Raw genomic sequence first — 13358 nt, 5'->3', positions numbered from 1 at the left:
ACACACAAAACTACATTAAAATACATTGTAATAAAATGTCTCAGAGACAGTGACAAAAGAGAAAATCTTAAAAGCAGCCAGAGAAAATAGATTTGCTATGTATTTATGCAGAGTATATTTTCTTGGGCTCCAAAATCACTGCAGATGGTGACTACAGACATGAAGTTAAAAGACACTTGCTCCTTGGAAGAAAAGTTATGACCAACCTAGACCGCATATTAAAAAACAGAGACACTACTTTGCCAACCAAGGTCCATTTAGTCAAAGCTGTGGTTTTTCCAGTAGTCATGTATGGATGTGAAAGCTGGACCATAAAGAAAGCTGAGTGCTGAAGAAATGATGCTTTTGAACTATGGTGTTGGAGAAGATTCTTGAGAGTCCCTTGGACTGCAGGGAGATCAAATCAGTCCTAAAGGAATCAGTCCTGAATATTCATTGAAATGACTGATACTGAAGCTGAAGTTCTGATACTTTGGCCACCTGATGCAAAGAACTGACTCACTGGAAAAGACCCTGATACTCGGAAAGGTTGAAGGCAGGAGGAGAAGGGGACGACAGAGGATGAGATGGTTGGATGGCCTCACCAACTTGATGGACATGAGTTTGAGCAAGCTCTGGGAGTTAGTGATGGACAGGGAAGCCTGGTGTGCTGCAGTCCATGGGGTCACAAAGAGTTGGACATGACAGAGTGACTGAACTGAACTGACTGAGGCAAGACTATTCTTAGTACTCTCCTAAGCCCATGTGACTTACAAAGTTTTCCTCCCTTACTCTTGGGAATAGGTATTTCATGATTCTATGTGAGCAGTGGGTATTAGTCCCTCTGATCCTGCTGGTGATTCTCTTACCAGTCCCGATTATTTTCATCTTATGTATGTGGTGATCAATACTCTGCTGAACCCAAGGACTGGCTCTACGTAGTTCTCTAGAGTTCTCTTTCTTCGTGGCTCTCTCTTCTCTGAACTCTGCCTTATGAATTCCTGATGTTCCTAGATACCCAGCTGTCTCTTCAACTCTTATTCTGCTAGACCACATCTGGTTTGCCTTCTTGCTCCGTGACCAGGAAATTTTCTCAAGGTTGTAAGCTTGGACAACCAGATATCTCATCTCTTTTGTTTCTCATATCTCAGAGACGATATCCTTCTTAGTCTAATATCCAGGGTCATGGAAACCAATGCTTCATATATTTTGTCTACTTTATTAACTGTGTGAGGCAAGAGGGAAAATCTAGTTCCCAAAACGTCATCTTGGCCAGAAATGGAAGTTCTAGCATGGTATATAATCCAGGTTTGTCTCTATTTTACAGATATGTAAATTAAGGTTTAAAGATGAGAGATAACTTAATCAACATCACGCATCTGGTAAGGGTCATAACCAAGATTTGGAATCAGGTTGTCTGAATTGATGGCTTTTGTGTTTCCTCACTACTTTATATTACCCTAATTCCTGAATATTTAAAACCTAGGCATGATTTAGTGACTACAATGGAGGCTTAACTGCAACATATTTTTAATCAGAGGACTTTTATTCTATAACTATGCCAGCTAACAGAGCATTTACTGTAGGTCTTTGGGTGACCTTCAAGACTGATCCCCCCTGCAGGGGTTCATGACTTTAACTAATTTTCATATGTATTACTCTATAAGGCATGACACCCTTTCCTGACTGACCTTTTAAAATAAATAATCCACTATGACTATATAAAAAGCATTGTTCCATCAAATCCCTTTACGCTTTCCTTTGCTTTCCCAATGTACAGTGAGTGAATGTGACCAGAGGAAATTGCCCATCTACAACATTACACATGGCTCCTTTTTCTGCAGTGACTGGGAAACCACAGTTCTTTCTCTAGATTTCAGAAAAAAACAATGCTTCTATGCAGATATTCAGAATTGGGTACACAAGCATATTTATTGCAAAGTAGTCTTGGCTCTTTAGCTCCTGCCAGAAAAAGCAAAAGTAAAGTTTCACTAAACAGTTTCACTTCTTCTTTCTAATCCTAGCTTTCATATTACTGAAATCTATGAAAGTTTGTATTTTTTCTAAAAACCCTAACATTGTATATATTTAACAGATTTGTTCCAAAGTTTGAACACCTTTAGGAGTCTTAGGGCTTTCCTAATAGCTCAGTTGGTAAATAATCTGCCTGCAATGCAAGAGACCCCACTTCAATTCCTGGGTCAGGAAGATCCCCTGGAGAAGGGAAAGCCTACGCACTCCAGTATTCTGGCCTGGAGAATTCCATGGACTGTACAGTCCATGGGGGTCACAAAGAGTCAGGCATGACTGAGCGACTTTCATTTTCACTTTTAATAGATATTTCATATAAATTTTCTGTCAATAGCATGGCTGAATTAAAACGAAGTGGTGACTAAACCAGTGGGCTTTCTCCTGTTGATTATTCACCTGGTGGACTTAAGTATATGTGAGAAATGTGCAAGATTTAGAAGTGCTGATAGGGACAAAGGAAGGTAGAGGCTATACATAACTAATAGAGTTGTGAAATGCCAACATATTTATGAGATTACTATAGATGTGAACTCTTTTCAAAGTGAAAGTTGCTCAGTCGTGTCTGACTCTTTGGGACCCCATGGACTATACAATCCATGGAATTCTCCAGGTCAAAATACTGGAGTGGGTAGCCTTTCCCTTCTCCAGGGGATCTTCCTAACCCAGGGATCAAACCCAGGTCTCCCACATTGCAGGAGGATTCTTTATCAGCTGAGCCACAAGGGAAGCTCTTTGCAAAAGGCAACATTACAGGCACTCCTTCTTTATATGAAAAAAGTAACATGCATTGCATAGGAAATGAAGGAAGAATTGAAACGCAGTTTGGAAAATGACCGAATTAGGCTCCTTAATATGTGACTTCTCAAATGTGGTAATTATAATTGTAAGGGAGGTTTGCCGCTTGGGGAATCTGCCTGTAAGTTGTTTCATTGACAAACAGAAATTTCTGCTTGGTTTGACTTGTGGGTTCTTATTTTGTACATTGTCATTATTTTAGAAAACACTGAGCTGCTCTTGGATGCCTTGATCAGAAGGATTTGCTTTAGTAATTTCCTAAAAGAGAACACATACCTGCTGGACTTCCAGGTACAGAGAGGATAAGTAACTCAATTTGAAATTCAATAGTGCACTCATCTCACATGCTAACAAAATAATGCTAAAAATTCTCCAACCTAGGCTTCAACAGTATGTGAACCGAGAAGTTCCAGATGTTCAAGCTGGATTAAAAGGCAGAGGAACCAGAGATCATGTTGCCAACATCCGCTGGATCATAGAAAAGGCAAGAGAATTCCAGAAAAACATCTACTTCTGCTTCATTGACTATGTCAAAGCCTTTGACTGTGTGGATCACTACTATGGAAAATTCTTAAAGAGGTGGGAATACCAGACCACCTGACCTGCCTCCTGAGAAATCTGTATGCAGATCAAAAAGCAACAGTTAGAACCGGACATGGAACAACGAACTGGTTCCAAATTGGGAAAGGAGTAAGTCAAGGCTGTATGTTGTCACCTTGCTTACTTAACTTAGAAGCAGAGTACATCATGCAAAAAGCCAGACTGGATGAAGCAGAAGCTAGAATCATGATTGCTAGGAGAAATATCAATAACCTCAGGTATGCAGATGACACCACCCTAATGGCAGAAAGCAAAGAGGAACTAAAGAGCCTCTTAATGAAAGTGAAAGAGGAGAGTGAAAAAGCTGACTTAAAACTCAACGTTCAGAAAACAAAGACCATGGTATCCAGTCCCATTACTTCATGGCAAATAGATGGGGAAATAATGTAAACAGTGACAGACTTTATTTTCTTGGGCTCCAAAATCACTGTAGTGTGTGACTGCAGCCATGAAATCGAAAAACACTTGCTTCTTGGAAGAAAAACTATGACCAACCTAGACATCATATTAAAAAGCAGAAACATTACTTTGCCCACAAAGGTCTATCTAGTCAAAGCTATGATTTTTCCAGTAGTCATGTATGGATGTGAGAGTTGGACTGTAAAGAAAGCTGAGCATTGAAGAATTGATGCTTTTGAACTGTGGTGCTGGAGAAGAGTCTTGAGAGTCCCTTGGACTGCAAGGAGATCCAACCAGTCCATCCTAAAGGAGATCAGTCCTGAATATTCACTGGAAGGACTGATGCTGAAGCTGAAACTCGAATGCTTTGGGCACCTGATGCAAAGAACTGACTCATTAGAAAAGACCCTGATGCTGGAAAAGATTAAAGGCAGGAGGAGTAGGAGATGACAGAGGATAAGATGGTTGGATGGCACCACTGACTCAACGGACATGAGTTTGAGCATGCTCTAGGAGTTGGTGATGGACAGGGAAGCCTGGCATGCTGCTGTCCATGGGGTTGCAAAGACTCAGACATAACTGAGACCGAATTGGGACTCCATGTCTCCTATTGATACTAAGAATAATTTTTCAGAGCCATGGCATGCTGCATATGACATGATATACTTCTGTGTGCTCAGTTAATTCCAGGGACTTGAATACATAGGTCAGTGAACGCACTGAAACATTTTGGTTCTAAAAATAATCATGGAATCTTTCGTTTGCACCTGGTGTTATAAATTGGAAAATTTAAGTTCACATTCCTAAAAGAGTTTATAATCTAGCTTGGAAAACAAAACACAAATACTAAAAAATCAAATACTGAACTGTATAGAGTTGATTTTATAGGCTTCAAGAAATTAGGAGGAAAGTCTATATTATCTAAAGTAATGAAGTAAGTTTTATGTAGGAGACAAAAATTGCTCAGTAGACAGGGGTGAGGAGAGACATTCTTACAAATGATGAAAAAATAGCGTGGGCAATGGCAAAGGGTTGGGAATAAGAGCAGCATGCGTGAAAGGAAGTGAGCTGTTAAAAACCTGTTGGGGAGGGCTGGGAAATAAAGTACTATCAGATGATGAATGGCCTGGAAAGCCAAACAGGAGAATTTGTAACTAAGGCCAAAGATAACAGGAAGCCACTGTAGATTTCTGAGCAAATGACAACTCTAGGTACAGTTTTATGATTAGCCTGGCAGAGATGTGCAAGGTGGATGACAGAGAAGATGAAGTGAAAGGGACCAGCTTGAGCTAAGTGGAGTCATTTAAGTTAGGAGGACCATGTCAGAGATTTGAGAAAACAACAAAGGAGACAGAAAGGATCAGTTAATACTCTGAGGGGAGAAATAAGGAGACTTGAAAGTGAAAGTCGCTCAGTCGTGTCTCTGTGCGACCCCATGGATTACATATTCCATGGAATTCCTCAGGCCAGAATACTGAAGTGGGTAGCAGTTCCTTTCTCCAGGGTATCTTCCCAACCCTGGGACTGAACCCAGGTCTCTCCCATTGCAGGCAGATTCTTTACCAGCTGAGCCACCAGGGAAGCCCAAGAATACTGGGGTGGGTAGCCTGTCCCTTCTCCAGCAGATCTTCCTGGCCCAGGAATCAAATCATGATCTCCTGCATTGCAGGCAGATTCTTTACCAACTGAGCTACCGGGGAAGCCCAAGGGGGCTTGAATATCCCACTTTTCACTGTTTTCCATATCCTCAACGGCAGATTTCAGAAATGGGGACAAGAAGTGGAGAACAGGGGTATGTATCTACCCAGTTCTTTCCTGTGTAGATGTTCAGCCCCTCAGCCTTTTGGATGCCATCTCTATAATTAACTGAACTTTCCCTAAGAATGGACTGAGTATGGCATGGTATGTAGTTGGATGAGGATTAGAACATCAGTACTTTTTTTCCTTTTCTGAGAATAGAGTGAAAATTTTTAAAGTTAAAATTGAGCAAGTTGAAACAATGGTGACAAAATTAAGGAAAAAGAATTTTCCAGAAAGGAAAGGAAAGTAATGGGGAGTCAGAAAGGAAATATAACTGAAAAGAAAAAGAATAGAGAGAGGACAAAAACAGACTGCCAGCTCCTAAGGGTTTGTATTGCCTGAACTAAGATTCAGTTCATATATCTGATCTTCATATAGAATGGTAGACTTCTAGAGTATAGAAAACTTCCCCCTCCTTTTTAAAAAATTTATTAATTTTTAATTGAAGGATAATTGCTTTACACTATTGTGCTGCTGCTGCTAAGTCACTTCAGTCGTGTCCGACTCTGTGTGACCGCATAGACGGCAGCCTACCAGGCTCCCCTGTCCCTGGGATTCTCCAGGCAAGAACACTGGAGTGGGTTGCCATTTCCTTCCCCAATGCATGAAAGTGAAAAGTGAAAGTGAAGTCGCTCAGTCATGTTTGACTCTTTGTGACCCCATGGACTGCAGCCCTCCAGGCTCCTCCATCCATGGGATTTTCCAGGCAAGAGTACTAGAGTGGGGTGCCATTGCCTTCTCCCACTATTGTGCTGGTTTCTAACAAACATCAACATGAATCAACCATAGGTTTACCCATGTCACCTCCCACTTGAACATCCCTCCCACCTCCCTCCCCATCCCACCCCTCTACGTTGTTACTGAGCCTTGGTTTGAGTTCTCTGAACCATGTAGCAAATTCCCATTGGCTATGTATTTTACATATGGTAATGTATGTTTCCATGCTACCCTTTCATACATCCCACCCTCTCCTTCCTCCCCCCTGCTGCCAGCCTTGTCCGTAAGTTTGTTCACTATGTCTGTGTCTCCATTGCTGCTCTGAAAACAGGTACATCAGTACCATCTTTCTAGATTTCATACATATGTGTTAGTATCTGATAGTCGTTTTTCCTCTTTCTGACTTACTTCATTCTGTATAATAGACTCTAGGTTCATCAAAAGTATGGAGCGCTTCATGAATTTGTGTGTCATCCTTGCACAGGGGCCATGCTAATCTTCTCTGCATCCTTTCATTGCTGTCGAAGCAAGCATCCCGTCTCATTTTTATTCTTGACAAAACTGATGTCTAAAGAGATGAAGTGGCTTGCTCAAAATCGGATGACTAATGAGAACTACAGATAGGGCAGGTACATAGGTTTATAACTCCTGCTTCAAGTGTCTAGTCTAGCCCCACACTTCCTTCCTTAGAAAGATTTTAGAGGTTTATTCCACATGCTGTTAAGGCTTGCCTGCTTTAGACAACTACTTTTGGGTCACTCAGTTAGGCTGTCTTGGTCCATCTTTCTTCCAGGTGTGAAGGATGCAGTAATATAAAAACTATAAAAGAAAGGGAAAATATAAGAAACTATATAAGAAAAGGAAATTTAAAGAAATAGAAGAGTGAGAAATAAGAATCTTAAAGGAAAAGCATTACCAAAACAACCTTGAAACAGAACAAAATGGAAACTCTCAGACTCTTGATTTCAAAACTATACAAAGCTATTACAAAGCTTTACTATTTACTATTACAAAGCTATAGTAATCAATATTCTATATATATCAGTGGTACTGATATAAAGGCAGACATTTAGACTAATGGAATAGATAGAGGGCCTGGAAATAAGTCGTCACATGTATGGCCAAACGATCTTTAACAAGGGTGTTAAGACCATCCAGTGGAAGAAAGGGCAGTCTGTCTTCAACAAATGATGCTGGGAAACTGGATGAAAAGTGAAGATGTTAGTCATTCACTCCTGTCTGACTCTTTGTGACACCATGGACTGCAGCCCATCAGGCTCCTCTGCCCATGGGATTCTCCAGGCAAGAATACTGGAATGGGTAGCCATTCTTTTCTCCAGGGGAATCTTCTCAACCCAGTGATTGAACCCAGGTCTCTGCATTGCAGGCAGATTCTTTACAATCTGAGCCACCAGGGAAGCCCATATGCAAAAGAATGAAGTTGTACACTTACCTTACACCACACACAAAAATAACTCAAACTTAATAAAAGACCTAGATGCAAAACCTAAACTATAAGGTTCTTTGAAAGAAAACATAGGGGAACATCTTCATGACATTGGATTTAGCAAGAATTTCTTGGATATGACACAAAAAGCACAGGCAACAAAAGTAAAAGCACCACCTGGACTACACCAAAATTAAAGACATCTATGCATCAAAGGACACAATCAACAGGTCAAAAAGGCAACCTAGAAAATGGCGAAATATTTGCAAATGATTTAACTAATAAGGTGTTAATATCCAGAATATAGAAAAACCTCCTATAATTCGACAACAACAATAAAACAATCTGGTTAGAAAATGGACAAAGAACTAGTATAGATATTTCTGCAAGGAAGATATACAAATGGCCAATAAGCATATTCATGACTAATCATTAAGGAAATGTAAATCAAAGCACCGTGAGATACTACCTCACACTCAGTAGGATGGCTATTACATAAAACAAATCAACCAGAAGGTAGCAAGTGCTGGTGAGAAGGTGGAGACATTGGAACACTTGTGTATTGCTAGTAGAATTGTAAAATCATATAGCTGCTTTGGGAAACATTATGGTGGTTCCTCAAAAAATTAAAAATTGAATTGTCATATGACTCAGTAATTTCACTTCTGGGTATATATCCAAAGGAATTAGAAAGCCAGATCTCAAAGCAATACCTGTATACTTGTGTTTATAGCAGCACTTTTCACAATAGCCAAGAGGTAGAAGCACTCCAAGTACTTAAGGACAGGTAAATGGATAAATGGAATGTGGTATATATTTACAGTGGAATATGATTTATCATTAAAAAGTAAGGCAATTTTGGCATATGCTCCAACATAGATGAATACTAAGGACATTATGCTGTGATATAAGCCAATTACAAAATAACAAATACTGCATACCTGCAACGTACAAAGTGTTCGAGTAGTCATATTCATGGAAAGAGAACATACAATGGTGGCTGCCAGAAGCTGTAGGCAAGGGAAAATGGCAAGCTGTTACTTAATGGGTATGGCACTTCAGTTTTGCAAGGTAAAATATTCTGAAAATTGGCTGTACAACAATGTGAATATACCACTACTGAACTGTACATTTAGAAATGGTTAAGATAATAAACTGTGATGAGTTCTAACTATAAGTAAAAATAAAATTAAAATAAGAAAAGCATTCAATGTCAACTTATATTCATATTTTTATATCTTCTTCCCAGAAATGTTTATATAATTAATGTACCTGAGAAAATTTAAATGAACACAATTTTTGATATAAGCATATTTGTCGATTCATGAGTAGACAAACATATGGCTCATTTGCATACATATATAAATTTACCTCATTTTATATTTATTTTTATAATTATATTTTAATTAAAACACTCGTTTTTAAAGTGTCAATAAAAATCTTTAATATGATGTAGAAATAATGTAATTTCAATAATTATAGCAAATATATATATTATTTAAATATCATAAAACATAATTAGGGTTTAAAGACTGTACATATTTTATAAAGTTATGAACAGAAAAATAGAATTAAGATTATAATCAGTGCACTGGGACGATCCAGAGGGATGGTATTGGGAGGGAGGAGGGAGGAGGGTTCAGGATGGGGGACACATGTATACCCGTGGCGGATTCATTTTAATATTTGGCAAAACTAATACAATTATGTAAACTTTAAAAATAAAATAAAATTAAAAAAAAAAGAATGGGGGAGGGGCAAAGCTACAGGGATATATTGTATAACATGGGACATATAGCCAATATTTTATAATATCTATAAATGGCGTATAACCTTTAAAATATGAATCACTGCATTGTATACCTGTAATGCATGTAAAATTGTACAGCAATTATATTTCAACAAAAAAATAAAACAATAAACTAGTAGGATATGAGAAAAAAAAAAGATTATAATCAGGAAAAATTATTAGAGAGTCAAAATATCTATGTAATTTAAAAATCACTGCTATTGAAAACAATTCTTTGGACTGGATTATCCATATACATAGTCTCAGTTCAGTCAGTTGCTCAGTCGCGTCCAAATGTGATTCCATGGACTGCAGTATGCCAGGCTTCCCTGTCTATCACCAACTCCTAGAGCATGCTCAAACTCATGTCCGTCAAGTCAGTGATGTCATCCAACCATCTCAACCTCTGTCATCTCCTACTCCTCCTGCCTTCAATCTTTCCCAGCATCAGGGTCTTTTCCAATGGGTCAGTTCTTCACATCAGGTGGCCAAAGTATTGGAGTTTCAGCTTCAACATCAGTCCTTCTGATGAATATTCAGGACTGATTTCCTTTAGGATTGACTGGTTGGATCTCCTTGTAGTCCAAGGGACTCTCAAGAATCTTCCCCAACACCACAGTTAAAAGCATCAATTCTTCAGTGTTTAGCTTTCTTTATGGTTCAGTTCTCACATCCATACATGACTACTGGAAAAACCATAGCTTTGATTAGACAGACCTTAATAGCTCTGCTTTTTAATATGCTGTCTAGATTGGTCATAACTTTTCTTCCAAGGAGTAAATGTCTTTTAATTTCATGGCTGCAGTCACCATCTGCATTGATTTTGGAGCCCAAGAAAATAAAGTCTGTCACTGTTTCCATTATTTCCCCATCTATTTGCCATAAAGTGATGGGACCAGATGCGATGATCTTCGTTTTTTGAATGTTGAGTTTTAAACCAACTTTTCCACTCTCCTCTTCTTTCACTTTCATCAAGAGGCCCTTTAGTTCTTCTTCACTTTGTGCCATAAGGGTGGTGTCATCTGCGTATCTGAGGTTATTGATATTTCTCCCAGCAATCTTGATTCCAGCTTGTGCTTCATCCAGCCTGGCATTTTGCATCATGTACTCTGCATAGCCTACACTGATCATATCCATTGAACAATTGTGTAATTTATTCTTCACCTTAACTCATAGCCAGAGACTGAGTTTAAAGCTCTCACATTAAGCAAATCAATTTGAGAATTTCATCATTTGTTTATTATTCCCCTTGTTGCAACGAGTAACTATCTGGCCACAGTTAAATTGCTGATTTCTCCATTTCTTTATATCCCTTCCTGGTGAACAAGAATTCTATCATGTACCAAGGATAAAGAAATTTTTCTTAAGATATTGAGGCATAATTCTTAGCTTGTAGAATCTGTTGTCTTTGTGTGCATGAGACAAAAGATGTCCTATACCATTTTCCTTATATTCTACCCCCACCTCATCAGTAGCATCCCTTCAAATCTGGATATAAAGGAGAAAAGAAAAAATTAAATTTCAGGTGTAAGTATTTTCCATCCATTTCTTGGAAAGAGTATGGGAGGCATGTCTAACCTGTTCCCTCCATGTGAAAAGTGAACCTAGATTCATTTGCTCAAAATATAAAAGGCACTTGGCCAGGGCCAACACATTACAAAAGAAATAGAGTTTATATTTTCAAGGAACTTGCAGTCTAGAGATGACGAAAGCACACAAATTTGCATACAAATATGTACATACTTGGGAGAAGGCAATGGCACCCCACTCCAGTTCTTTTGCCTGGAAAATCCCATGGATGGAGGAGCCTGGTAGGCTGCAGTCCATGGGGTCGCTAGAGTCGGACACAACTGAGCGACTTCACTTTCACTTTTCACTGTCATGCATTGGAGAAGGAAATGGCAACCCACTCCAGTGTTCTTGCCTGGAGAATCCCAGGGACGGGGGAGCCTGGTGGGCTGCCGTCTCTGGGGTCGCACAGAGTCGGACACGACTGAAGCGACTTAGCAGCAGCAGCATGTACATACTCACAGATACATATTCTTTAATGTATATATGTAGTCCTTTAATATCTTTTTATAGATATTTCTATTAATTAGTATATGTATTTACACACATGATAAAACATTAATTGGTTATGTATACACACATGATAAAACATTAATTGGTTATGTATACATACATACACACACTCTTTTTTCCAAGATGAATATTATATTATTTTCAATCTCTACAAGTTAATATTTCATTTAAAATTCAAACAGGGTGTTCTTTTTTAAATATAAGATTATTCTAACTTCACCTGAAAGTGAAACCAAATACTCAAAAATAACTAAAAAATATTTTTGAAATTTAAGTGGCAACAAATTTTATTAGCTGCTTCAGAACCATGCTTATATCTTATTTTTTTGAGAATTTTCCCAAATTCATGTCAGACACCAAACCACAGCTGCAAGAAACTCAGAACCCCAAACAGGATAAATGCCCAAAAAACCCCACTACATCTAGGTATCTCATTTTTAAACTGAAGCAGATTAAAGCTAGAAGAAAATATTGAAAGAAGCCAGAGAGGGGAAAAGACACACCTGTCACACAGCAAAGGTAAGAATTACATTTACCTCTACTCAGCCTGTAAGCCAGAAGACAATAGTATAAGATACTTCAAGTGTTGAGAAAAAACCTACCAGCCTAGAATTCTATATTCTGAGAAATTTTCCTTCCAAAGTGAATGAAATGAAAACTTTCTCAGAAAACTTAAAATTGAGCCACATTATAGGAGCCCCCTACACTTCCCAGAGTAGGGGCCACACCTCCCTGTGAAGGCTTTTCTTCTACTTATATGTCCACTAACCCAGCAATAAAGCACGTGCTCCTAGAAAATCTTCCCTGGAAGGAGGAGCAACCCCCTGATTCCCAATTGACTAAAGGGCTATAAAGAGGGAAATAAAATGATTAATTAAAGCAGTATTCAACAGATTGTGGCCACCAAGTTTGATGTATTGTTCAAAGTTGTGTAGTGGGAAGTATACACACACACACACAATCTCGTTGACATAGTAACGTATCACATTGTGATGAAAAGTTCACTGTATAAAACCAGGAAATTGTTTTGGGGATGATATACAACTGTTCTGGGCTTTCCAGGTGGCACAGAAATAAAGAATCTGCCTGCCAATACAGGATATTCAGGAGACATTGGTTCAATCCCTGGGTCAGGAAGATCCCTAGAGAAGGAAATGGCAACCCACTCCAGTATTCTTTCCTGGGAAACCCCATGGTCTGTAGCCGGAGCACACATGTACAATTGTTCTAAGCAGAGCCAGGCTTTATTGCTATTGTCCCTTTGCCTTAATCTTTACTGAACCACCACCTCCCCCGCCCCGCCCATCCGCTTCTTTAATTGTGCAGTGGACAAACGACAGTCTTGTCAAAGAGTCTTTGTCTCTTTGAACTTTGAGCCAAAATTTTAGATCAGCCATGTCTACCTTAGTGCAAATAATCATACAAGATATTCATTTATTCACAGTAAAAACTGACTAAATACCCCTCCAATACTTGTATTGAAGTGTGGAGCAGCATGCTTAGTTTCCAGTTTGCAGATGGAAAACTTGACACAGAGGCAGAAGTCTTTCTGTCACAGCTTAGCTTGGTCCTGACAATCAGTACTTAGGTGTCTGTTAGGCAATGAATGGCCTCTCTCTCTATTTAGAATAAATTTCCCAGAGAAGTTTCAGGTTTCTGAACAGGAGCAGTCTATGACCCTTCAGTTCTATTTGTTCTCTGTAGAATCACCCATACAGT

General features: G+C 38.9%; 1 pseudogene; it reads right to left on the bottom strand.

Annotated features, from left to right (window-relative positions):
* Positions 1–6760: 6760 nt before the first annotated feature.
* On the bottom strand, positions 6761–6853 carry LOC113879305 (annotated as a pseudogene).
* Positions 6854–13358: the final 6505 nt, after the last annotated feature.

This window comes from Bos indicus x Bos taurus, chromosome 20 (genome assembly GCF_003369695.1).
Source record: "Bos indicus x Bos taurus breed Angus x Brahman F1 hybrid chromosome 20, Bos_hybrid_MaternalHap_v2.0, whole genome shotgun sequence".
NCBI classification, from domain to species: Eukaryota; Metazoa; Chordata; class Mammalia; order Artiodactyla; family Bovidae; genus Bos; species Bos indicus x Bos taurus.
Note: the sequence above shows the minus strand (reverse complement) of the source record. Positions and strands in the feature narration are given on the sequence as shown.